This window comes from Lissotriton helveticus, chromosome 7 (assembly GCF_964261635.1).
Source record: "Lissotriton helveticus chromosome 7, aLisHel1.1, whole genome shotgun sequence".
Lineage (NCBI taxonomy): Eukaryota > Metazoa > Chordata > Amphibia > Caudata > Salamandridae > Lissotriton > Lissotriton helveticus.
This window is the reverse complement of record NC_136068.1, coordinates 569,819,734-569,843,830: the sequence shown is the minus strand read 5'-3', so window position 1 is coordinate 569,843,830 and position 24,097 is coordinate 569,819,734. Positions and strand designations below refer to the sequence as shown.

Sequence of the window (24,097 nt, the reverse complement as noted above, 5' to 3'; positions counted from 1 at the left end):
AGAGAAACATAAATAAATAACTAAACATTTAGGAGGGGAGGGGAGGGAGGTCAAGCTAAAATGTCTACCCCCTCCCTCAGGCCCACAGTGTCGGAATGACACACTTAAAACAGAAATCCTAACTGTCACCTAACCCCCTCAACCAATAACTGCAAACTGACCTGGCAGGACTCTACCACCCGCCCGAAGTTTCCCCAGGGTGCACATCCTGCGGATGCCACCCCAGGATCACTCATCGGGCAAGATGTCAATAAACAGGCCCAGTGTGAGTAAAAGGTCGTTTTATTTGGACAGGTATGCAGTTCAACAATTTACAATTATAATTAATCGCCTCACTAATACAATAACATATCCTAACAACCCCCCCACCCTTAAGCTTTCCCAACAATAAAAAATCTCTTAACGAGTCTTAGAACATACAATCCTCACTATCCCCTTTCTTTCATCCACTGACCTTCACACCTGCCTCAGCCACGCTTCCCTGTGTTCCCTCTGCCCGAACCTACTCTGCAATGTCCCCAACCCTTCCAGCCTGCCTTGAGCTCCTCAATTTCTGCCACCAGGAAAAAACCCTGCAAAGGCGTTTTTCCTGAACCCCCCAAAATCAGCTGAGACTAAACACCCAGCAAACCCCACCAGTGGGGAAAGAAATGAGGAGGGGGATCTGGGGGGAGAAGAATACATTAGCTCGGTCACCAAAACAGCTAGCTACGCACATAACCAGTGCTAGGGAATGACAGGCTGTCGCTAGAACAGCCTAAAATATTCTAACACCACTTTTTAACAGCCAAGGTTAAGGCGAACGTTTCCCTAATGTTGAGTAAATACAGCTCATTACCTAAGAATGAAAGGTGAACTCCATCCTGTCTAAAAAACGGAAAATCGTCTTTCTTTATGTCTGAATGTTCTAACCAACCTATACTGTTAATTCTGCAAAAACAATGCATTTGCCTATTGACTTTGCATCTAGCCTCTCCACAGCAGTGAGTTTTTCAGCACCACACCATACACTCCTGGGAACCAAAGCAGTTAATAACCTCTTTGTCCTAGTCCAAAATTTAACACAGTTTCTAAATCCCTCATCATATTTTTTAATCAAACCCAAACCAGATAACTGAAGTACGTCATTTTCACCCAAATGAAAAAGCAAAACATCTGGGCACATTCTAACAGAAACCAAATTAGATAACCACGGTAACAGCTTTCCCCATTTCCTAATCCCCCCCCCCCCCAATCAATCTTGATTTTGTCACTGCAGAATCCCAAATTTCTTCCAAAAGGCGCCACTTTCCGGCTTGCTTCGCTGCCCACTTAATAAAAGTGTGTTCGATTATCCAAACACCTGAAAGAGAAACAAGAATTCAGAAGCACATAAAGGCTAAGCATCCTCAATGTCCCTAATGTATCGCAAGCAACAATCAGAGGAACAGCATCCTAATCGTTTAAAATCACTGATGGAAAAACCCAATCTCGTTGCTTCAGATACAGCATCAATTCTGAAAGAATGAGTACCAAAACGGAAAGGATCTTCCCCAATGTGAAAAAGAACTTTCCTCCTCACCCCAAGCACCAGTGAAGCTAGGAGACATGCACCATTTTGGTGTTTGAAAACAAGTCCTGCATTTGCTCCCCCTGCTGCCTGGAAATCTGGCCAAGAACTCACTGGAAATAGTATGCACGAAAAACCTGAGGCACGATGGCAACCAAGTAGTAAGGTCGTAAGGAGCGCTGGTCAGACTGGGTCTTGTCTCTCTTGTATCCCGGACCCACAGAGATTATGACGGATTTATGATGTATGCTCTGTCAAGTGGATAACATCGGGATAACGCGGATAAACACAGCAACGAATCCGGCCTGTTTTTTTAAGATAACAAAAAAACGGCAAGGGGAAAAACGAAGAAGAAGAAGAAGGAAAGTGCCAAACCCGCATGCAGTCGAGGCCTGCAGTACAGGCTGTGGGCTGTCTGCTCGAGGATAGCGGAGCGGGAAGTCAGGGATCGACTCACCTACCTACTGACATCCTTGGCAGGCTCGGGAATGGCTCCAAAGCAAGTTACAAACGCCGGATCAAAGGCGGCGGAGGCAGCGGCTGCTGCAACGCGCAAAATGCGGGGAGAAGTCACAGCCGAGCGGATGTCAGCAGAGGCACGTCGGTAATCACTCTCTGATCCGGTGAGAAAAGGCAAGGGGGGGGCCATGCTGAAAAATCGGACGAACGAACAGACTGTAGCGGACTTGCTCAGGCGGGGGAGAGACCAATCTGGCCAGTCTAAGTCTGCCTGTAACGAGAGAGCAGCAACTGATAGCCTATGCAAGGCAGACAGTACAGTCCTCCCCATAGATAACAGTAAACAGGCCTCAGGATCGAGACCGCTGGCTGAATTGGATTCCCCACTAGAAGGGAAAGAGGTAGCTAGTGGCAGTACGTCGAAAAACAAACCTGAAGCACGCGAAGCGGTGCTCCCGGTGTCAAGAGACAATGGTGATTCAGGAGAAACCCCAGGGGGAGCTATCTCGGGTGGCAATAATGTAGCAGGGGGTGGAAGTATTCTCACAATTGCTACAATTACTAAGGACATGGTAGCCCTGGATGTGTTGGCAATTACAGAAATAAAGACACCTCATAAGCTGGTGGAGGAAAAGACCAGGTTAATAACGGCAGGGCTGATATTTCCTCCAGGAACTAACACAGATCCAGATCCAGATAAAGAAAATTATCCTAGTGATTGCTTTTTGTCAGTTTCTGAAGGGGCAGAATGGTCTGATGATTTGAGCTCATCCCCAGGGAATAGTGAACTGGATTCAGACCCGGAAGGGAGCGATACAGACCCCCCCAAGTACTACTAAGAAACTAGACTCTCTGGCAAACACAGGAAAAGGCAGTAGAAAGAGCCTAAAATGGGACTATTTCGCAGGCACACCTCTTGCTGGAAAGATTCCATCGGATACTCCTCCCTCTACATCCACAGCCACGTTGGATGTTATACATCAGGCTATCCTCTCCCATAGGGAGGAGAAGCGCCAGGACAGCAGGAAGGCACAGGCAGCTATGAGAAAAATGCAGGGGGTGGTGAGGAAGCTCTCTAAAGCCTGTTCCCTTACTAGTGAAAGAGTGACTAACCTGGAAGAAAGGATTGTTTCAATGGAGGCAGAAGCGTACAATGCATCTCAGCAAGCAGAAGCTCATAACGCCCAAATCAGCGACATCCAATGGAAGCTCGAGGACTTTGAGAACAGGCAGAGGAGGAACAATCTCAGAGTCCTAGGTATCCAGGAAGGGGCAGAAGGGTCAGATGCTAGGACTTTCATTATCGAGTTGTTTAACTCTGCCTTCCCTGAGATGTCTGGGTGGAATTGGGCTGTTGAGGTTCAAAGAGCGCATCGCACTCCATTCAAAATTCGTGACACTGGAAGGGGGGATTTAAAGCCCCGGGCTATCTTGATCTTTTTAGGCAATTTTTTACTTCGTCAGACTATTGCAGAGAAGGCCAGACCGGAGTCCAAAGTATCAAGCGGGGAGATCTCTTTTTTCGTACGTCCTGACTATTGCCATGCAACGGTGGAAAGGCGATGGAGGCTAAGGCAACTGATTAGTCCATTTTTGGAGAAGAGAGCTCAGGTGTATCTTATCAATCCAGCATAGTTAAAAGTGATACATGATGGCCGGACCCGATACTTCTCTTCGGAAATCAAAGCCAAAGACTTCCTGGGGACTCTATGAGGGTGTTTTAGTAAATTCTTTCTTTCTCTCTGTCAGAAGCATGCTAGGTTTAGTTGTAGGTTAGCTCTAAGATAAGCTGGCAAAATGGTGGGGTGAAGACTTCATGGTGGTTATTTAATTATTGGTGCACTCTATTCAACTGAACGATTTATGGGTTAACTTTACGTGTTATAATATGATCCAGTCTACCACTGCTCTATCCATCACATGCACAGACTGAGGTCTGAGCGCTCTCAGGGGGTGCGGAGAGGTGGGGGGGGGGTGAGAGGGTGGGAGGGGAAAAGAGCAGGGTGTGGGGGGGGGGAAGTCACTAAAAAATGAGAATATATGGTACTATGTCCTGATTATTTGTTTCAACTCGAGATGCTTTAAGTTTGCATACACAACGATGATAATATATAATCAAACTGGTAAAATCAGAATGAATAATGGCCAAGCTTAATATATGTACCCTTAATGTCGGGGGGTTAAACAACTGGAATAAAAGGCAAAGGTTAACACAGTTTGTAAGGACAACGAGGCTAGATATCCTATGTTTACAGGAGACATCTACCATGGGGTAAAAGACATTGGCTGAATATTAAAGGGTTCGAGATCCTGGCCTGTTCCACCCAGACTTCGACAATTAGAGGTGTAGCAATCCTTGGCAAAACCTCACTAGGGGGTATTAAACGGGAAAAGGCTGATTCACTTGGTAGATGGGCACTAGCAGAACTCTCATGTTGGGTCACTATCTGCGGGATCTATGGCTCCAACCAGGACGATCCCGAGGTCTTTAACACACTAGAGAGTGAATTAACCAACTGGCCTACTCCCATCGTTATTTGTGGGGATCTAAATATCTCGGCCGATCTCGTCAGTAAAGCTCCATATACAGGCCGAAAACCCAGGGTGTTTAAAGCGCTGAGTTCCCTGATCAGTTCACATGGGTTAGGAGACGTATGGGGAAATAAGAAACCTAATAATTCAGGGTTCACTTATTTTTCATGTCCCTTTCAAAGGTACACAAAAGTGGACTATTTTCTAATATCCCTGCCTGAGATGAGGAAAGTCAGTATAAGTAAACTACCTAAAGTGATCTCTGACCATAGCCCTCTCATATTGAGCTATGATAGGGGATTGACGACGACTAAGCAATTTAAATGGACTTTTGATAGAAAGCTATTAGGGGATAATTGGTACATGGAGCATATAAGGCACTGGACGTGGCACTTTTTGATCTGAACCGATACAGTACATCGAGAAATTATGTGTGGGACGCCTTTAAGGCCGCCCTGAGAGGGGAAACAGTGAGCTATGTTGCCCATATGAGGAAACAGGAAAGGTTCGAGAATGATAGGATGCTGGGGCTCTTGTCAGCTGCTGAGGAGGAGCTTGGGACCGAAGGCAGAGATCAATAAAAGTATGGCAAAAAAGGCTGCTAGTGAATATCGCACCAATAGGTGCAATCTGTATGAAACAGGAGAGCAAGCAGGGAGAGCTTTGGCGCTACAAATCAGACAACGAGCTAATAAAAACACAATAGTCAGCATACAGGAGAATGGGTGTGAATATGGGGAACCATCAGACATACTGAAAGTATTTACATTTTTTTTATCAGAAGCTCTATCAGGAAGAGGGGGTGTTAGAGGGATCTGGTGGAGTAGAGGAAGAGAGGCCCGAAACTCAATGAAGTTGATAAGGAACTCTTAGAGCACAATGTGTCCATGAAGGAGGTGTGTGAGGCATTACAAGAACTGGCTAATTGTAAGGCGGCAGGGCCAGACAGCATACCCCTGGAGTTATATGAAAATCTTTCAAATGAATTAGCCCCAATACTCTTAGACCTATTTAATGGAATAATATATACTGATCGTATCCCGGATACGTGGAAAGAGACTAACATCGTCGTATTCCACAAAAAGGGGAAACCCAAGGAAAATCCGGGGTCCTACAGGCAGATATCTTTGATAAATGCGGACACGAAGGTCTATGCTAAGATCTTGGCCAAGAGACTAGGGAGGGTCGTGGGCGATCTTGTCTCCCCTTGGCAGCATGGATTCATTCCAGGTCGCAGAACTGATCACATAAGACGTGCCATCACTCTGTTTGATATCCATGCTGCCACGGGGGGACAGATGGCTATGATCCTCCTCGACGCCGAAAAGGCGTTCGATCGTGTAAGATGGGAATATCTCTGGGGAGTGCTGGCCCGGAGTGGGTTCGGACCAAAGATAGTAAAGGCTCTTAAAGCTATGTATAGCAATCCAACGGCCAGGGTACAGCTAATGGGTGAGAGTTTGGAGAAGATAACCATCACAAGGGGGACACGCCAGGGGTGTCCCTGCTCACCCATATTTTTTGCACTGTACATAGACCTACTGATTCGGAAGTTATTCGCATGTAGGGATATCAAGCCGATAACCACTAATGGTTTGACACGAAACTCCTGGCCTATGCGGATGATCTAGCGGTAATCACCCCTGAACCAGTGTCGGCAATGCGGGCAATTGTTGAGATCACGGGGGGGGGGGCTGGGCGTAAAGTCAGGATACCGATTGAATGAGGGCAAAACCCAGATAATTTGTACCAACAATATAGTCAAGCCAGATGCTAGATATGTCGAGTCGGCAGTTTATCTTGGGGTTACAATAAATACAGCTATTGAGTCAATTACAGGAGACAATCTTGCACCACTGTTAAAAACAATTGCTGCTGATCTTAAAAGAATTGATGTATTACACTTGTCCCTTCTAGGTAGAGCAAATGTCTTAAAAATGACGATGTTCCCAAAAATCCTGTATATCCTCCGAGCAATACCGTTTTTTATCGAGGAAGTCATGTTGAAATCAATGGAAACAATATTTATGAATTTTTTGTGGCAATATGGCAAGACTAAAAGGGGTATGAAATTGATGTCATTACCTCAGGAACAGGGTGGGCTCGGAATTCCTAATCTCAGACATTATCATTGGGCATGCTTGATCTCCCAGATGGCGATATTGTTTGAATCATCTACTGAAGGGGCCGATATACCCTTAAAGAACCAAAGCCCACCGTCAATACATGAATTATTGTTAGGTAGGGAAGTGTATGGGCTATTACTGAGGAAAACAGAGCGGCGCTACTACAGGAAAACTAGATACAAGTTTATATGTAGTGCATGGGAGGTCTGGAAATCGATACAAAAGGTGTGTGTAATTCCTAAAATGAATCACTTTTCACCGTTGTGGCAATCTGGGACTTTCCCACAAATCAGTAGGGACTGTATGAGGAGACAATTGGAACAATCAGGTATTAGAACCATAGGAGACATTATGCAGGATGACTCGGTTCTCACTTTTGAGAGAATCCAACAGAAATTTGGCATAGAGGATAATCAGAGGTTCAAATATCTACAGGTATCCCAGACAGTAAAGGCTGTGAAACACCGTATCTTACTGGGGGTTAGAAGCAGTCTATTGGATTTTCTTTTAAGGGGAGGTAGCAGGATTAGAATAATTTATGGGATTTTGATGAATGAGCTACAAGATGATATTGAGAAATAGGAGGCCTCTTGGGCGCAGAAATTGGATAACCCGGATGTGGATCTAGACAAGGCATTGTACCTAGACAAAAAAATACTCCGGTCCTCCAATCTAAGGGCTCAGCACTATAAAACGCTTTTTAATCTAGATTACACACCAGATAAACTGTTTAAGTGGGGCAAAAGGGATGACAATAAATGTCCTAGGTGCATGCAAGGACCAGCTGACCTATTGCGTATGTTTCACGATTGCGAAAAGCTTAAGCCAGTCTTCAGAGAAATTGAGATATTTTGGGAAGAACTACTAGCTCAGAAAGTGGGAATATCCTCCACACTAATGATACTGGGTTGTGATAGTAGGCTGAAGCTACGGAAAGAGGTGGAAGATTTTGTGTTCTTATGCATTTCTGTTTTAAGGATTCTTATATCTGCGGGCTGGAAAGATACATGCCCACCATCTATGCTAGTATGGCTGACGAGACTCCTTGGCATACACAATATTGAATCCTCCCTGTATGAGGGTAAGGGACGAAAGGTACGCGAGATGGGTTTAAAGATGAGGACCCCGTTAAAAAAGTGGAGGGAAGGACAGATTTACCCTAATTTATAAGCCAAAATTAATCTCAAAACTGAGGCTAAATATTGTAAATATGATATGTAGGAAGGTATAAATGGGGCTTTTCAGATTGGCCGATCATACAATGAACTACCATATAATTTCTATTATCTTTTTTGTATATCGTACAATATCCTAAAAAGTTTAAGTCTCTATTCTTTTTGGTGTTTTCTTTTTTCCTTTGTTTCATACTTCTTGGGTAGATTGCATCACCATATGATAGTGAATTATGTATGTATTGGATTTTGTGGTTGTACCAGCATATTCTCAATAATAAAAAAAAATAAAGGAAATCGTATGCCACTAATTTTATTAAGTGTTACTTATGTGCCTTTACCTGTTTGATCCGTCTAATACCAGTCCAAAATTTTTGAATTGTTTACCCTGAGGTGGATACATCTTCAACTTTCAACCTGCCTAAATGGCCTCTACCTAATAATTCCAATATCCTAAATGCTCCAAAAATAACCAACCCATGCATAACCTAAATAGCAACTGCTCCAAAACAGGAAAACATATGAGAGGAAGGCTCCTGATCATAGGAAGCAAGATTTTCATAGACACCGGATCCCTAATAAACTGACCTCTTTTCTTTTCTTTGGCCGCACCTTGTAATATACGCCTCCCCAGCCGAAGAATCACAGGCCCAGAAGAACTTCCCATAAAAACTCAAACCAGCTAACTTTCCAGCAATTGTGGTAGCTGAAAAATTCTTTTCAATATTATGCATAATGAAACGGAGCAACGTCCTCTCTGCGCAGCCATAATCTTTGTTCCTTTTGAGACCTACAGGATGCACCAATCCCCAGAAATTCTTCCCAAGCTCTTCTATAAGCTGTCCTGGTACTCACTGCCAGCGACTTCTCCACCATCTCAAGCATTCTCAATACGCTAGTTTCCATACCTCTTGTGGCACCTGTGTTTTCTGTAAAACTGCTCCTGGCGTCAAACCACATAATCTCTGCCAATGCGAAAGAGACAATGCGTCTGCCATATTATTCACACTTGGGACATGTTTGACTCTGAAATCAATATTGTACAACAAGCAACCCATCATAAATCTCTGCAATAGCTTTAGAAGATGTTTATCTTTGGCTTTTTGTCCATTAACCAAATCCACAACAGTCTTATTGTCAATGTTAAATAAGACAGTTTTGCTGGCCAGTTTTGAACCCCACACTGACAAGGCCACTAACAGCGGGAAAAATCAAAAAAGGCAATGCTCTTCCGTTCATTGACCTATTTTCCCGGCCATTGTTCTGCGCACCATCTGCCTTCCCAGTTTAGCTAAAACCATTAGAACCCGCGGCATCTGAGAAAATCTGTACCATTCACACACAATACAAATCTAAAGACCACATGGTAAAACCATTGAAAGCTTTCAAAAACATTAACCATACCTCAAAATCGGCACTTATTATGCTGAAATTATGATCCTGTGATGTGGCAAAGTGGCTACAGACATAGCAAAACCTACCTGCCAACAGAAAGTTCTTCCAGCCCTCATCACACGACAATGGAAGTTCAAATGCCCTAGCAGGCCTTGAATTTTTTTCAATCGTAATTTGGGAGACAACTTTGCATCTTCGAGCTATTTAACAATTTCCTGAACTTTCACAGCAGACAATCTCACTTCCATCCTGACCGTATCCAATTCAATGCCCAGAAAAAACAGACATGTGTTAGGACCTTCTGTTTTTCATGAGCCAAAGGTACTCCTAACTCATGTGCCATAATCTCAAAATGATGGAGTGCTCTCAGACAATCCTGGGTACCTGCTGCACCTACAAACAAAAAGTCATCCAAATAATGAGTGATGGATTTGTGACCTGTTCTGTAAGCAAAACACCACTGCAGAAATGTACTAAATATCTCAGCTCCTGGGCCTACATCTCTGATCAATGCAACGGCTACAGCCACTGACGCAAACTGCACTGCAGTATCACCTCTTGCTATCAAGTCATTCACTGACGCCATGAAAGATGATGAATCATGCGAAACTACCCCACTGCTTTTTAGGTATTATCCCTAGAGGGGAAATCATCAGGTCAGGTAAAGGCCAGGAAGTAAACGGACCTGCCATCCTTCCTTCTTCAACTTCTTTGACCAATTTCTGCCTCACAATAGGAGGATGCTCTTTTGTGGACTTTAAATTGTCAGCAAACCTACGTGCCCTAGAACCTTGATAACCAAGTATAAAACCTTCTTTAAACCCCATTCCAACCTTGTTGCATCCTCCCTGTTAGGGTAAAATTTCAGCCAGTAACTCAAATGTTTGAAATTAATTGGCATGAAATCCCTTGTAGCCAGGCAGAAAGGATCCACCTCTACCTCTGCCTTGGCCACTACCTCCTCAGCTTCTGTGGTCCCCAAATCATTGAAGGATTGCATGTTTTCCCCCACATTTTGAACATTTGTGCTTGTACTTGCAGGGTGTCACGATTCCCCCGGCCGCTGGTAAATCACTGCCTGCTCTTTGGAACTGAATAGGTTGGGGAAAACTACATATCCCATGATCCTTTGCGGCTGTGCGTTCCTATGACGCTGTGCGACTGGAGTGGATAATACAGCGTCTCAAACGGGGCGCGCTGCCGATTATTCCTGTTTGGCTAGGAGAGTCTCTGGCTGTGTATCCTGTCTCCTTTGGGAAGGTTCTTTGAATTTCGGCGGCGGAAAGCGTTTGTTCGCTTTGTCCGGTAATCGGATTCCTGAGGTGGGGTTTAGTAGCGCCCGCTACTAGCGCTGTGTTACAGCGTGCTTTACTTGTTTATTTGGATTACCCTTGTGGGGCTTAGGAAGCGCCTACAACGGAAAGATCCCCTGAAGTCTGTGCCTGTGATCCCTGGGATTACTCTGGTGGGGCTTAGGAAGCGCCCGTTTGGACCTGTCTACGGAGTATCAGGTTTTTTCCAACAAAACAAGCGTGGTGTTAGAATCTCTCTGGTGGAACCAAGTGTTGGTGTACTTGTCCTCTGTAGGACCGTCAGTGAGCATTTTGATCCGAGTTTTGCAGGACACCTGGGCTTGGGTGCCGCGAGACTAGTCATTGCACTATATCACTCATTAGCGCTTACAGAGAAGGATCTGTAGAGACGCTTTGCTTATACTTTAAGCTGGGCATACTTTGTTCCTTTTTTCTTTCAACACCTAACGAATAGGGATTGTATGCATCATAACTGGGGTTGACTCTTCCTGATTTACCCAGTGAACATTAGTATCATACAATTCCTAGGAGGAGGAGCCTTTTGTTGAGTAGGGACCGCGAAGGGATGTGATCACCTTTCGTTTGTAGTTTGGGCAATTGTTTTGGGTCTTCTATATCTCAAAGCTGGGTAGGTGTCTTGATATCAAAGCTGTTTTTCAAGATTCCGGTCACATGATGGGAGGGAACATGGGGGTTATCTAATGTTCTCTGTCTTATGTCTTCTAGTAGCTCATACCAGGGGATTTAGAAGCAGCCCTGTAGATTCTCCCTTCGTTCACGCATGCCTGTAGGATATACAGGTGAGGTACCATGTGATATATTCCTTAGCAGGTCTTCACTTTTAGGGTTGTCATTGCACTTACCCTTGCTTCTGTAATTGCAGGTTGAGGTCCCAGTTGCCCAGCTGTTCCCCTCCGGACACCTCTATTTTCCCCCGCTTGATCTCCTTAACAGTCTGTGACAATTGTCAGGCGGACTTGGGACGATCTAGAGGTGGGCCCCTTTATAGCATCGATCCAATCCTGAGGAGCAACCACGGCAGACCTGACAGAATAATCGGCCCAAGAGTATTTGCTCCTCCCGGTTGGGTTGACATAAAGGATGGCCTCCTTGGATGAGGTACTGACCGCATTAGGCTTAGTACAGGCGGAACTAGCCGCCTCCCGCCAGGATACCGCAGCGTTGCAGGCACGGATGGATGCCATGCAGCGGAATCCGTTTGATGCAGGAAACCCTGCCCCTCAGCCTGCATCAGTGGTGGTTGAAATGCCCTCCCCTGTACCCTTAGCTCCCCCGGAAAGGTTTATGGGAGATAGAAAGAAGGTGCAGGTGTTCATGACCCAGGTGATGTTGCATTTCACCTGTAAGCCTAAATGTTTTCTTACCAACCAATCACGGGTTTCCTTTCTGATTTCCTATTTGGGTGGAGAGGCAGCTCAGTGGGCGGTCCCTATTGTCCGGAATAACGACGGGATCCTGTACGATTGGGACTTGTTTCGTGCCGAATTTGAGAAAACATTCGACAGGAGAGCGGAAACCTTTTCCGCAGATAAGGAGTTGCTTGTCCTTAAGCAAGGTAATTCCGATATAGTGACATATCTAAACCATTTCAGGAGGTTAATTGCTGAAACCGATTGGCCTGAATCCAAACAGTTGGTTCTGTTCTACCAAGGGCTCACAGACAACCTAAAAGACGTCATAGCACAAGTTGAACCCCAGCCTACCACATGTGCGGCCCGAATAGATTTGGCCTTACGTTTGGACCACCGGTTGAGAGAGAGAAAAGGAGAGACGGGAAGAAAGGACAGGCCTTTGTTGTTCGGGGAGAAACCAACCGGTGGGGAGAAAGCCGAGGCTAAACCTGAACCCATGGACATTGGGGTGGTGAGAGCATCCCTCACAGCGAGTGAAAGAGAACATCGTCGCAAATTCGGGCTGTGTCTGTACTGTGGGAAAAAAGGACACTTTCTGCGAGAATGTCCTGTGAAACCAAAGGGAGGACGCTATCGTGCAGGACAAGGAGTAGTATCCACAGTGGACAAAGGGTCGGAAAACTCAAACGCTTGAGTCCAAAGGAAGGGAGGGACTCAAGTGTACATTTTATCCCTTCAATAACAGAGGAGGACATCGAGGGAAACCATCTGTTCTTCGTGGACATAGAATTATGGATCGACCAACACCCTAAGCAGGTCCGTGCCATGGTAGATTCGGGAGCCACAGGTTGCTTTATGGACTTGACTGAAGCAAGGAAGTTGGGAGTAACTCCGGTAGATAAATCTGTCTCCGAAGACGTATTTGCAGTAGACGGTCATGTGTTGGAATCTGGTCCTATCACCCAGCACACCCCGGAGTACGAGATGTGGTATGGGGGTTATCATGTGGAGCAGCTTTCATTTAACCTCATCCAAGCCCCTACCTATGGAATAATATTGGGACTCCCGTGGCTGAAGAAGCATGAACCTACCATAAAATGGAATGAACAGTCTTTGGTATTCTCCTCCTCTTATTGCACAGACCACTGCCTCCAGGAGTCTCCTCGACCTTCCAGGATACTTGCGGTTACTCATATGATCTCTACAGCCGCTGAAAAAGAGGTAGAGCTTCCTCGATGTTACCAGGAGTATGAGGAGGTATTCAGTAAAGTGAAAGCAGAAGTCCTTCCTCCGCATAGAGATTATGACTGCCGCATTGACTTAATACCAGGGTCAGTGGTTCCTTGTGGTCGAATCTATGCGTTGTCACAACCTGAAACCAAACATCTTCGGGAATATTTGGATAATCTCCTTGCCTTGGGATTCATCCGACCATCAAGATCTCCAGCAGCCTCCCCGCTTTTCTTTATTCCAAAGGCCAATGGGGAATTGCGCTGTTGTATTGACTACAGGGCGTTAAACGCCATAACAACAAAGAATCAATACCCTCTCCCATTGATACCGGTGTTGTTGGAGCAAGTAAGATCAGCCAGGATCTATACGAAATTGGACCTGAGGGGAGCCTATCATTTGGTGCGCATACGTGCAGGCGATGAATGGAAAACCGCGTTTAAAACAAGGTACGGGCTTTTTGAGTACCTGGTTATGCCCTTTGGGCTATGCAACGCCCCTGCCTCCTTCCAGTTTTTCCTTAACGAGGTACTGAGAGACTACTTGGATATCTTTGTAGTAGTCTACATAGATGACATTTTAATATACTCGAATGATGAACCAGAACATATCAAACATGTGAGTCAGGTACTGGAGGCCTTAAAACAAAATCAACTGTACTGCAAGCTAACAAAATGTGAGTTTCACGTCACCACGGTGGAATTCCTGGGAGTCATGCTCACTCCATCGGGGCAGATAATGGCCGAAAGGAAAGTACGGGCCATTGTGGAGTGGCCAAGACCCACTTCTGTGAAAGACATCCAAAAACTCCTTGGATTCGCGAACTTCTATCGGAGGTTCGTTTTGCACTTTTCTGATTTGGTAACACCGCTCACAAAACTGACTCGGAAGAACACCCCCTTTGTATGGGGGAAGGAAGAACAGAACGCTTTTGATCGGTTGAAAACCGCGTTCACGTCGGCACCGATACTGGTCCATGCCGACCCGGACCTCCCCTTCGTGGTAGAGGCTGACGCGTCAGAACTAGCGGTGGGAGCAGTTCTCTCGCAAAGGAATGAGAGTACCGGCCATCTCCACCCCATCGCCTTCATGTCGCGCAAGTTAAATCCAGCAGAACGCAACTATACCATCGCTAAGAAGGAACTGCTCGCAATTAAAGACGCCTTCATGGAATGGAGGCATTGGCTAATGGGCGCTTCACACCAAATCACTGTATACACCGACCACCGTAATCTACAGTTTATGCGAGCAGCCAGACACCTCACCCCCAGACAACTAAGATGGATGATACTTAACAAAGAGGGGAGGTAGAGTATAAAGTAGGATTCCTACTCCACGGGCACTAGTAACTAAACAAGAAGAATCCTACTACCTGTGTAAAAGGGAGAAACAGGGGGGGAGCACACAGTGTTGTGTAAAATACCCCTCACACACCAACAGGCCCCTTGGTGTCATGCTTCATCATCGGGGTCTTCGCACCCCGCTGAAGGGATGCGGCACGCTTCGACCTACGACTACGCGGGAGCGTTGACAAATCAGACTATGTGTGGTGTGTGTTGAGTGCAAGTGGAGGGTTTTGGATGTGAGTGGGAGGTGTAGTGATAAGTTAAAAAGTACCTGGCTAGTGGGTGAAGTAAAAAGATTTTTATTAAATACCCCTAGCTGGTGCTGTTAAAAATGTGCAAAGGGACGAGGTATTCTGTCTTAATTAGGGACAGAACCTCTGGTGTGCGTCGACATGTTTCGGTACGGGTGTACCTTCTTCAGGACGGGGCACAACTCCCAACCCTACTCACGTTTTTCTAAAGAAAATGGGTTTCCATTCATTTATAAAATGATTACACTCATTAAAGGTGGCTATAATGTGCCTACAGCGGTTATCTGGTACATGTATTTACATGTCCTGAAAAAAGAAAAAAACATTAGGTTTGGTTACCATCTATGGTTGGCTCAGACAGGTGCAGTCACCTGGAGCCCCAAACAGTTCATTAAACCTGTAAAGAAAAAAAAAAAAAAAAAAAAAAAATGACATACAACATGTAACACATAAGACACACTTAGGATTTTTTGGTTTCATGTTTTGTGAACATACTTGTGATCTTGGTTGGCTATTACCTCATGAGCAAAACTCTGGCATCAAGGTAGGTAGGTGGATCCACAATCTATAAGAATAGAGGAGTGGATTTCAGTGTTGTCGTTTTTACTCACTTTTCAGCTCCTACTGAGGCCCGGTTTTTGTTTTAGAGAAATACTCACGAAATCCGCCTATATTGGCCTCCTTCTACCACCTTGTGCTGCTCCGCCGTGAATGGATTGCGGATGACCTAGGTGGTATAAATAAGGGGTTAAGGCGTGTTCTTATTGGTTAATAGGCGGGAACGGTAAATGACCATGTACGGGCGATACCTGTGCGGCCCTCCCCCTCCACGTATGTGGTCGGGTCACATGTAGCATGTACAGCTCTCTTATTCGTTCATTACCGGGTTCTGGTAAGTCCAAATAAGGACTTTCCGTTTGTTGTCCACTTACTGGCTGCCCCGTGGCTCGCGCTGATCAGTAGCCCAAGTGATGCCTCTGCCGTGTAATTCTCTTCCCTTCGCGCATGCGCATTTGCTGGTACTGCGGTGTTCTCTAGCGCATGCGCACGGACCGGATGTTGCGCATGCGCAATGTCTGGTACTCCGGGACTCTCTAGCGCATGCGCATTGGCCGGATGTTGACTGAGTGTGCGCGCTGGAGTTGTAAACCGGCGCTGGTCACTGAGAAAGATTGTGATCATTCAGCCTGAAGTGTATCCTTACTCCTGGTGCAACTGGTCACTAATTATGGCAGATGATTGAAAACATTGGTTTCAAATAGCAGAAAACCGTGTCTGCTTGTAATTTATAAGCATTCTGTGCGTTTCAAAATTTATAATTTATAATAATGATACAGAGAGTGCTACATGTGGTGACCCAATGACTTAACTATGATCAATCAATGGGGGCGGGGGGGTTTGTAGGTGTCCAATAACTGGTCCTTCTTTTTGTGGGTTATCTGGAGATTTGGCTCCATGGTATGTCATCATTGAGTCCCGTGACATGAGTTGCCAGACGGAACACCCAGCGTTGTTCCTTTTGGAACAGGCCTGTCTCTGACGGTAATCTTTCGATTACGGTCCACCGTAGATCGTTGATGCAGTGCTGGTACGTCAGGAAATGTGCTGCCATCTTGGTTGTTGTTTTCTTGCAGCGTATGTTGCTTTTGTGTTCCCCTATCCTGATCTTGACGGGACGGGTGGTCATGCCCACATACTCTAGTCCACATGGGCAGGTTATTAAGTAGATCACGTTCTTTGTATTGCAGTTTGAGAATTGGCGTTGTTCCCATCTCGTGCCATTTCTGAAGGTTAGATTTTTACTCTTCTGGGTTTGGTGGCAACAGCTGCAATCGCCACATGGGAAGTGACCCTGTATGCCAGTAACATTTTGTCTAGCTGTCTTGCTTTCCTGTGGTCTGGTGTGGACCACGATGTCCTTTATGTTTTTTCCCCTCCGATGTGCATGCATCGGTTTCTCAAAGCTCAGATCTCCACAGTTCAGGATACCCCAATGCTTATCAATGACCTTTGACACTTGGTTTGATATGGTCGAGTAGGTTGTCACGCAGATTGGTCTTTTATTTGTTTCTTTTTCATGGGGGTTTTCTTGTATGAGTGCCTCCCTGTGATTGTTTCTTGCACGCTTCATCGCTTTCTCGATGGTTCTGGTGGGATACTGCCTCTGTATGAGTTTAGTTCTCAAGTCTTTCGCTTGTTGGGTGAATTCACTCAGTTCTGTGCAGTTTCTCCGCAGTCTCAGGAATTGCCCATAGGGCAGATTCTCCCTTAGGTGTCTGGGATGGAAGCTATCATAGCGTAGTAGGCAATTCCTGGACGTCGGTTTGAAGTGGGTGGTGCTTTTCAGCCTCCCGTCCTCGCTGTAAATGTTCAGATCTAGGAAGACCATCGATGTGTTTGAGACGGTACTTGTGAATTTTAGATATTCATTCTGGTTATTGAGCCAGGTTACAAAATTCAAGGCGCTGTTGACATCGCCGTTCCAGATGATAAAAATGTCATCAATGTACCGTTTCCAGGTGCCAATCTGTAAACGGTAGGGGTTGCTTTCATGTAGGATCTTCTGTTCCTCTAAGTGGTAGACGTATAGTCCTGCTAAGCTTGGGGCAAAAGTACTTCCCATACTCGTTCCATGGGATTGTAGATATAGTGTCTCCTTGTACTGAAAAAAATTCTCTTTCAGGGCCATGGTGATACACTCTAGGACCAGGTTTCTTGGTGTCTGGTATTTCCAAGTGTGGCTGAAGAGTACCTCTTCAATGATCTCCAGTGTCTCTTCGTGGGGCAGACTTGTATACAGGCTCTCCACGTCGAGACTTACCAAGAGCTGTGTGGTTGGATCAAAAGTTGTGGTTTCTAACAGTTGTAGGACCGATTTGGTATCCTTCAGGTACGTTTTCGTTGCTTGTACCATCGGTCTAAGGAAGGCGTCTGAGAATTTCGAAAGAGGTTCCAGGATAGACCCAATTCCAGAGACTATTGGTCTTCCGGGTGGGTTGTCGATGTCCTTATGTATCTTGGGGATACAATAAAAGTATGGTATCCTAGGGGTGGGTTGTTGCAGGAAGTCAGCTTCCTTTTTACTAATCCAGTCATGGGCTAGTCCTTCCTCCACCATACCTCCAATCCTTGTTCTAAGTCGTTCTGTTGGATCACTTTCCAAAACTTTGTAGTTCCGTTCGTCCGACAGGAGACGTTGGCATTCTTCATCATATTTCTCAAGGGTTTGCAATACTATTGCTCCCCCTTTATCAGCAGGTTTTATAACAAGCTCCCGGTTGGCAGTTAGATCTCGTAGGGCTTGTTGTTCTTCTCCACTGGTATTGTGGAAGATCTTTCTCCCGTGCGTATCCAGTTTATTGACTTCTGTGGTTACTGCCTTTTCAAAAGTTAGTATTTCTACGGGGATGCCTGAGTCTGGAGGGGTGAAGGTAGATTTCAGCCTCAGGCCCGTATCTGTCTTTTCTTCTGGTAAAGGTTTGTCTTTGAAGAAAGCCTGCAGTTTTAGTTTCCTAAAGAAGTCATGGAGTTCCATGTTAAGTTTGAAAACATCAGGTTTCTGGGTGGGTACATACCCTAGTCCCTTGTTCAGGACTTTCTTCTGCATCACTGTTAACGTGATGGGTGTGAGGTTTACCACTAGGTCCCCCTCTTGCTGGTTGTTGGTTGATTGGGTAGTGATCCCGTCATGCTTCGTGTTGTTCGAGCATCGGGCTGCTCCTGGTCCTCCCACATCACATTGTTCCCTTTCCGGTTCCTCCCCCGTGTGTTCTGGCGTGCCCCTAAAAAAGGCTGTTGTTGCCCTCCATAGGGTTGTTGTTGTTGCCCATAGTAGCCATCATTGTATTCCTGGTTCCACACTGGTCCAAACTGGAAGGGGGTGAATTGCGGTGGACCCATGAATTGTTGGAAATGATTTGGTGGTTGATATCCTCGCCAACCTCTTTGTCTGGGGAACTGTTGGCGTCTCTGTCGCCACCCTCCTCTACGTTGTCTGTTGCCTTTGTTTCCACTTGAATTGGAACCTGACGAGCCTGTGTCTGAAGTATCGCCGTCAGCGTCGCTGTAGTTGTTTTTTGGGACATAGTCCGCTTTGGTGTAAGGGTATGCACTCTCCGGAGTGAACTTCGCCACATCTTTTGTCAATTTGTTGGTTTTGCTCTGTTTTAGGTTGAACTCGAAGTCGGTCATTTGTTGATTAAGTTCCTCGAGTCTGGTTTTCAGGTCTTCCGGTGACATGTATGTTTTCAATTGGACCTCAATTTTATTTATTTCGATTTTGAGTTCCTGTGTAATCCTGGCAGCTGTTTTGATTATAAGGACCAACCAATCTCTTGAACAGTGCCAAGAGATTAATGACCACTCTTTCTTGAAAATCAAATCTTGTTGAAAAATCAGTGGTTCGTTCTTAACAATCAGGCCTGGAGGTGCCATTTTGTTACGCAGGTATTGGGTCATGAATAGCCCATGCAGTGCTGCTTTTATTTGGTTGCGCCTGAGGTTCAGCAGTTCATTCCAATCATTGGTTTGTGGGCCTGTATCCTGATTACACAAGCCCTCAAAAAGGTTGCTGTCTGCTAGAATCCTATCAATCTCGTCCTCAGCAAAGGTGAGGCCATGTTCATCTTCCATTGTGGGTGGACCGCTGGCTTCTTTTCTATACCTGGGTGTGTGTCTTATTATGTGTGTGTTACAAAATATGATGCTTCATCATCGGGGTGCGAAGACCCCGATGATGAAGCATGACACCAAGGGGCCTGTTGGTGTGTGAGGGGTATTTTACACAACACTGTGTGCTCCCCCCCTGTTTCTCCCTTTTACACAGGTAGTAGGATTCTTCTTGTTTAGTAACTAAGATGGATGCTCTTCTTTTCGGAATTCCGTTTCATGGTTACTTACCGTCCGGGTTGTGACAATCGGAAAGCCGATGCTCTCACGCGGCAAGAAAGTCATCCAGAATTGACGGCGTCCCCAGAGACCAGCATCATAGAACCTCGACAAGTGGTAGGGGTGATCCACACGGATGAGTTTCTCCGCAAGGTCAAGAGAGGTATCCAGACCTTTGCTTGGAAAGCATGGATCCGTCTACACCCGGAATGGAGAATACGGCAAGGATTGCCGAGGAAGGGGTCCCAGCTACTTCTCCCCACGCTCGCCTTAAGGCAACAAGTCTTTCAATGGTGCCACACTCTGCCATGTGCCGGACACACTGGAGGGAAGAAAACTTTGGAAAAACTGCTACGATCCTATTGGTGGCCAACAATCAGACCGGATGTGTATGCTTGGGTTCAGCGATGTGACGTCTGTTCGCAAGCTAAAAGCGATCATCGACCAGCACAGGGGCTGTTACAAACCATGCCCACTCATGTGAGCCCTTGGGAGAGCTTCTCTGTAGATTTCGTGGTGGGTCTCCCTAAAGACCAAGGGATGACGGCTATCATAGTCGTTGTGGACTACTTAACAAAGATGGGCCACTTCATCGCCTGTAAAGGGGTTCCCTCAGCTAGCCAATTAGCCCATACCCTGCTAGTACATGTGATTCGGTTGCATGGCCTTCCCAAGGTTATCGTTTCCGATAGGGGAGCACAATTCACCGCAAAATTCTGGAGGGTCTGGTGTGACCGATTAGGCATTGCCTCTTCTTTGTCCACCAGCTTCCATCCACAAACGGATGGGCAGACCGAAAGGTTGAACCAGACCCTCAAGCAATACCTGCGGTGTTTTGTTGATACCACTACTGAGGCGTGGGTGGAATGGTTGTGGTCTGCTGAGGTGGCATATAATGACGCAGTTCATTCCTCTACTTTGCATACCCCGTTTTTCTGTACATATGGGTTTCACCCCAGATTCGCCCCCTTGAGTGTACCAGTCACTGATGCTCCTATTCCGCAGTTGCAATCCAGATTAGTGCAGTTGAGGAAGATGGTATTGCATGCTAAACGGAATCTTGAAAAAGCGAAACTGAGATACAAATCCCAGGCTGATAGACACCGAAGGCATTGTCCTGGGTACAAGCAGGGGGATTGGGTGTGGCTGTCCACTCGGAACATTCGTTTCAGGAAGTACAGCGTATTCAACCCAAGGTTCATTGGTCCGTACCAGGTAATGCGCCATGTCAACCCGGTGGCGGTGAAATTGAAACTCCCCTCACACTTCCGCATACACCCGGTGTTCCATGTCTCGCTGATCAAACCTGCTCGGGGTCCGGGCCCTGTGGCACCTGCACCTGTGAGGGTTGAGCGGGAGGTGGAGTACGAGGTGCGGCAAATTCTGGACGCTCGTAGGGTGGGAGGGAAACTCCAGTACCTGGTGTCTTGGAAGGGATACGGGCCGGAGGAGGACTCTTGGGAGCCGGTTGGTGCTGTTCATGCTCCTCGACTGGTACGGAGATTCCACATGTCTCATCCTGGGAAGCCTGGTGGCAGTCAGTGAATGTCGTGAGGGGGGGTGTACTGTCACGATTGCCCCGGCCGCTGGTAAATCACTGCCTGCTCTTTGGAACTGAATAGGTTGGGGAAAACTACATATCCCATGATCCTTTGCGGCTGCGCGTTCCTATGACGCTGTGCGACTGGAGTGGATAATACAGCGTCTCAAACGGGGCGCGCTGCCGATTATTCCTGTTTGGCTAGGAGAATCTCTGGCTGTGTATCCTGTCTCCTTTGGGAAGGTTCTTTGAATTTCGGCGGCGGAAAGCGTTTGTTCGCTTTGTCCGGTAATCGGATTCCTGAGGTGGGGTTTAGTAGCGCCCGCTACTAGCGCTGTGTTACAGCATGCTTTACTTGTTTATTTGGATTACCCTGGTGGGGCTTAGGAAGCGCCTACAACGGAAAGATCCCCTGAAGTCTGTGCCTGTGATCCCTGTGATTACTCTGGTGGGGCTTAGGAAGCGCCCGTTTGGACCTGTCTACGGAGTATCAGGTTTTTTCCAACAAAACAAGCGTGGTGTTAGAATCTCTCTGGTGGAACCAAGTGTTGGTGTACTTGTCCTCTGTAGGACCGTCAGTGAGCATTTTGATCCGAGTTTTGCAGGACACCTGGGCTTGGGTGCCGCGAGACTAGTCATTGCACTATATCACTCATTAGCGCTTACAGAGAAGGATCTGTAGAGACGCTTTGCTTATACTTTAAGCTGGGCATACTTTGTTCCTTTTTTCTTTCAACACCTAACGAATAGGGATTGTATGCATCATAACTGGGGTTGACTCTTCCTGATTTACCCAGTGAACATTAGTATCATACAATTCCTAGGAGGAGGAGCCTTTTGTTGAGTACGGACCGCGAAGGGATGTGATCACCTTTCGTTTGTAGTTTGGGCAATTGTTTTGGGTCTTCTATATCTCAAAGCTGGGTAGGTGTCTTGATATCAAAGCTGTTTTTCAAGATTCCGGTCACATGATGGGAGGGAACATGGGGGTTATCTAATGTTCTCTGTCTTATGTCTTCTAGTAGCTCATACCAGGGGATTTAGAAGCAGCCCTGTAGATTCTCCCTTCGTTCACGCATGCCTGTAGGATATACAGGTGAGGTACCATGTGATATATTCCTTAGCAGGTCTTCACTTTTAGGGTTGTCATTGCACTTACCCTTGCTTCTGTAATTGCAGGTTGAGGTCCCAGTTGCCCAGCTGTTCCCCTCCGGACACCTCTATTTTCCCCCGCTTGATCTCCTTAACAGTCTGTGACAATTGTCAGGCGGACTTGGGACGATCTAGAGGTGGGCCCCTTTATAGCATCGATCCAATCCTGAGGAGCAACCACGGCAGACCTGACAGAGGGATTCTATGGACTATATCCAGAATAGGGATTTTGGCCTCTATTACATGTCAACACCCCACCCCCTGCCAAGAAAGGGCCAGGGAGGAACTGCTAAGCCACTTGCTGTGTGCCGGAGGGCGGGAGGGAGTCTTTGAGGAAAAATCCATTGCACCCATAAATCTTTGTCCACTTCCCCCCAGGGTTTATCAGGAATGAGCACCTGTCAAGCCAAAATCTCTTCGTCATAATGTAACCATGCAAAATAACCCATATTTCATGTGGGCCTTATGAATGGTTTCAATATACTTGAATATAGACACTGCTCGATCAGGGAACTTCTCACAATAAACACTAGCGAATATTAAAAATACTGATTTTCATGTGATTATTGTTGTTGGAACCTTCAGTTTTTTGGTAACTCCCAGGCTTCTTCTCTAGACTCTTCTTTCGATTGTATCTCTCTATACAGTAACTTGTACACATGCACAAAATCACCCCTCCAAATGTTATCTTTAGTTGCATTGCTCAGATGAGCCCACAACGGTATGGATAATCCCATGTAAGGCAAACATTTCAAGCCATCAGATTTACTCTTTCCCCCCTCTTATTTAGATTTTTTGTCTTTTTCGAAACCCGACTGAGATCCCATCATTTACCCGCTTTTCTTTTGCGTCATCTTTTGTGTTATTCTCTTGATCTTTCTTACCTGCTGATGCCGACTCCTCATTACTTGGTTCTGTACCTACACTTTTATCCACTACCACTAAGCCCTGATAACTTGACTCTTTTGCAATGTACTTTATTAGCTCCCCAGTTATTTCACCACTGACTCTCGCCTATTATCAATGCGCTAGATGATTCTGGTGATGCCCCCTTTCAACTGCCTCTTAATTGTGCTCCCTTCAGGCCCCATCTGTCCAGTGAATCCTCAAAGGTCTCCCTTTCCTGTAACACATGACTCTTGGGAAAAATATTAGAACCTCCCCCCCGTTCCGCCCACTTAGCTTTCTTACAATCTTTATATCTGTTCCAACTAGGTATCTCCCCCTCTTCCAATTCATCAATTTATTCATCATAATCCAACTCACATTATTCCCACTGATCATCCACATGTACATAACTCACACCTGGGCATTAACTAACCCCCACAACCCCATCAAAATGCTTCCAATACACCGTTTGGACTTTGGCAGAGCAATCTTCTTTTCCCTCGATGTCGGAATGGTTGTGCCAAACCTCTCCCTCTCTTCGTGTCATTCCATCCAGGACCCTCTATGCCCAGCCGGCAAATTATCACTGCATCTGGTATTTCCATGCAGTATTCTTCCTTTGCTGTTCCGCAAGCCATCAAAACCTGCAGAGACTGTGGTCCTGAGTTCTTCTGGACTTGCACCCTCCTGTTCTATATCAGCCTCTCCAGGTACCCAAATCCAGTTTCCTGCTTGCAAGGGCTTCTTATGTCCCCCCCAAACTGCCTGAAAACTCCCTACCTGGCTCCTCACAGCCCAGCAAAACCTTTTCACCCTGGGTAAATACAATATTTTCTTCATTAATCTTTTTGTTACAGCCTACATCTTTGACCTCCTCCCTTTGA

The 24,097-nt window shown here is 46.1% G+C and overlaps 1 long non-coding RNA gene across 1 annotated transcript in view; it reads right to left on the bottom strand.

Moving 5' to 3' along the window:
* Positions 1-1,252: 1,252 nt before the first annotated feature.
* The window catches only part of LOC144766896 (uncharacterized), a 35,054-nt gene continuing 12,209 nt past the window's right edge, over positions 1,253-24,097 (bottom strand). The window contains exon 3 of the long non-coding RNA XR_013597970.1: positions 1,253-1,342. This is a non-coding gene — a long non-coding RNA (uncharacterized LOC144766896). The remainder of the gene's footprint in view (positions 1,343-24,097) is intronic.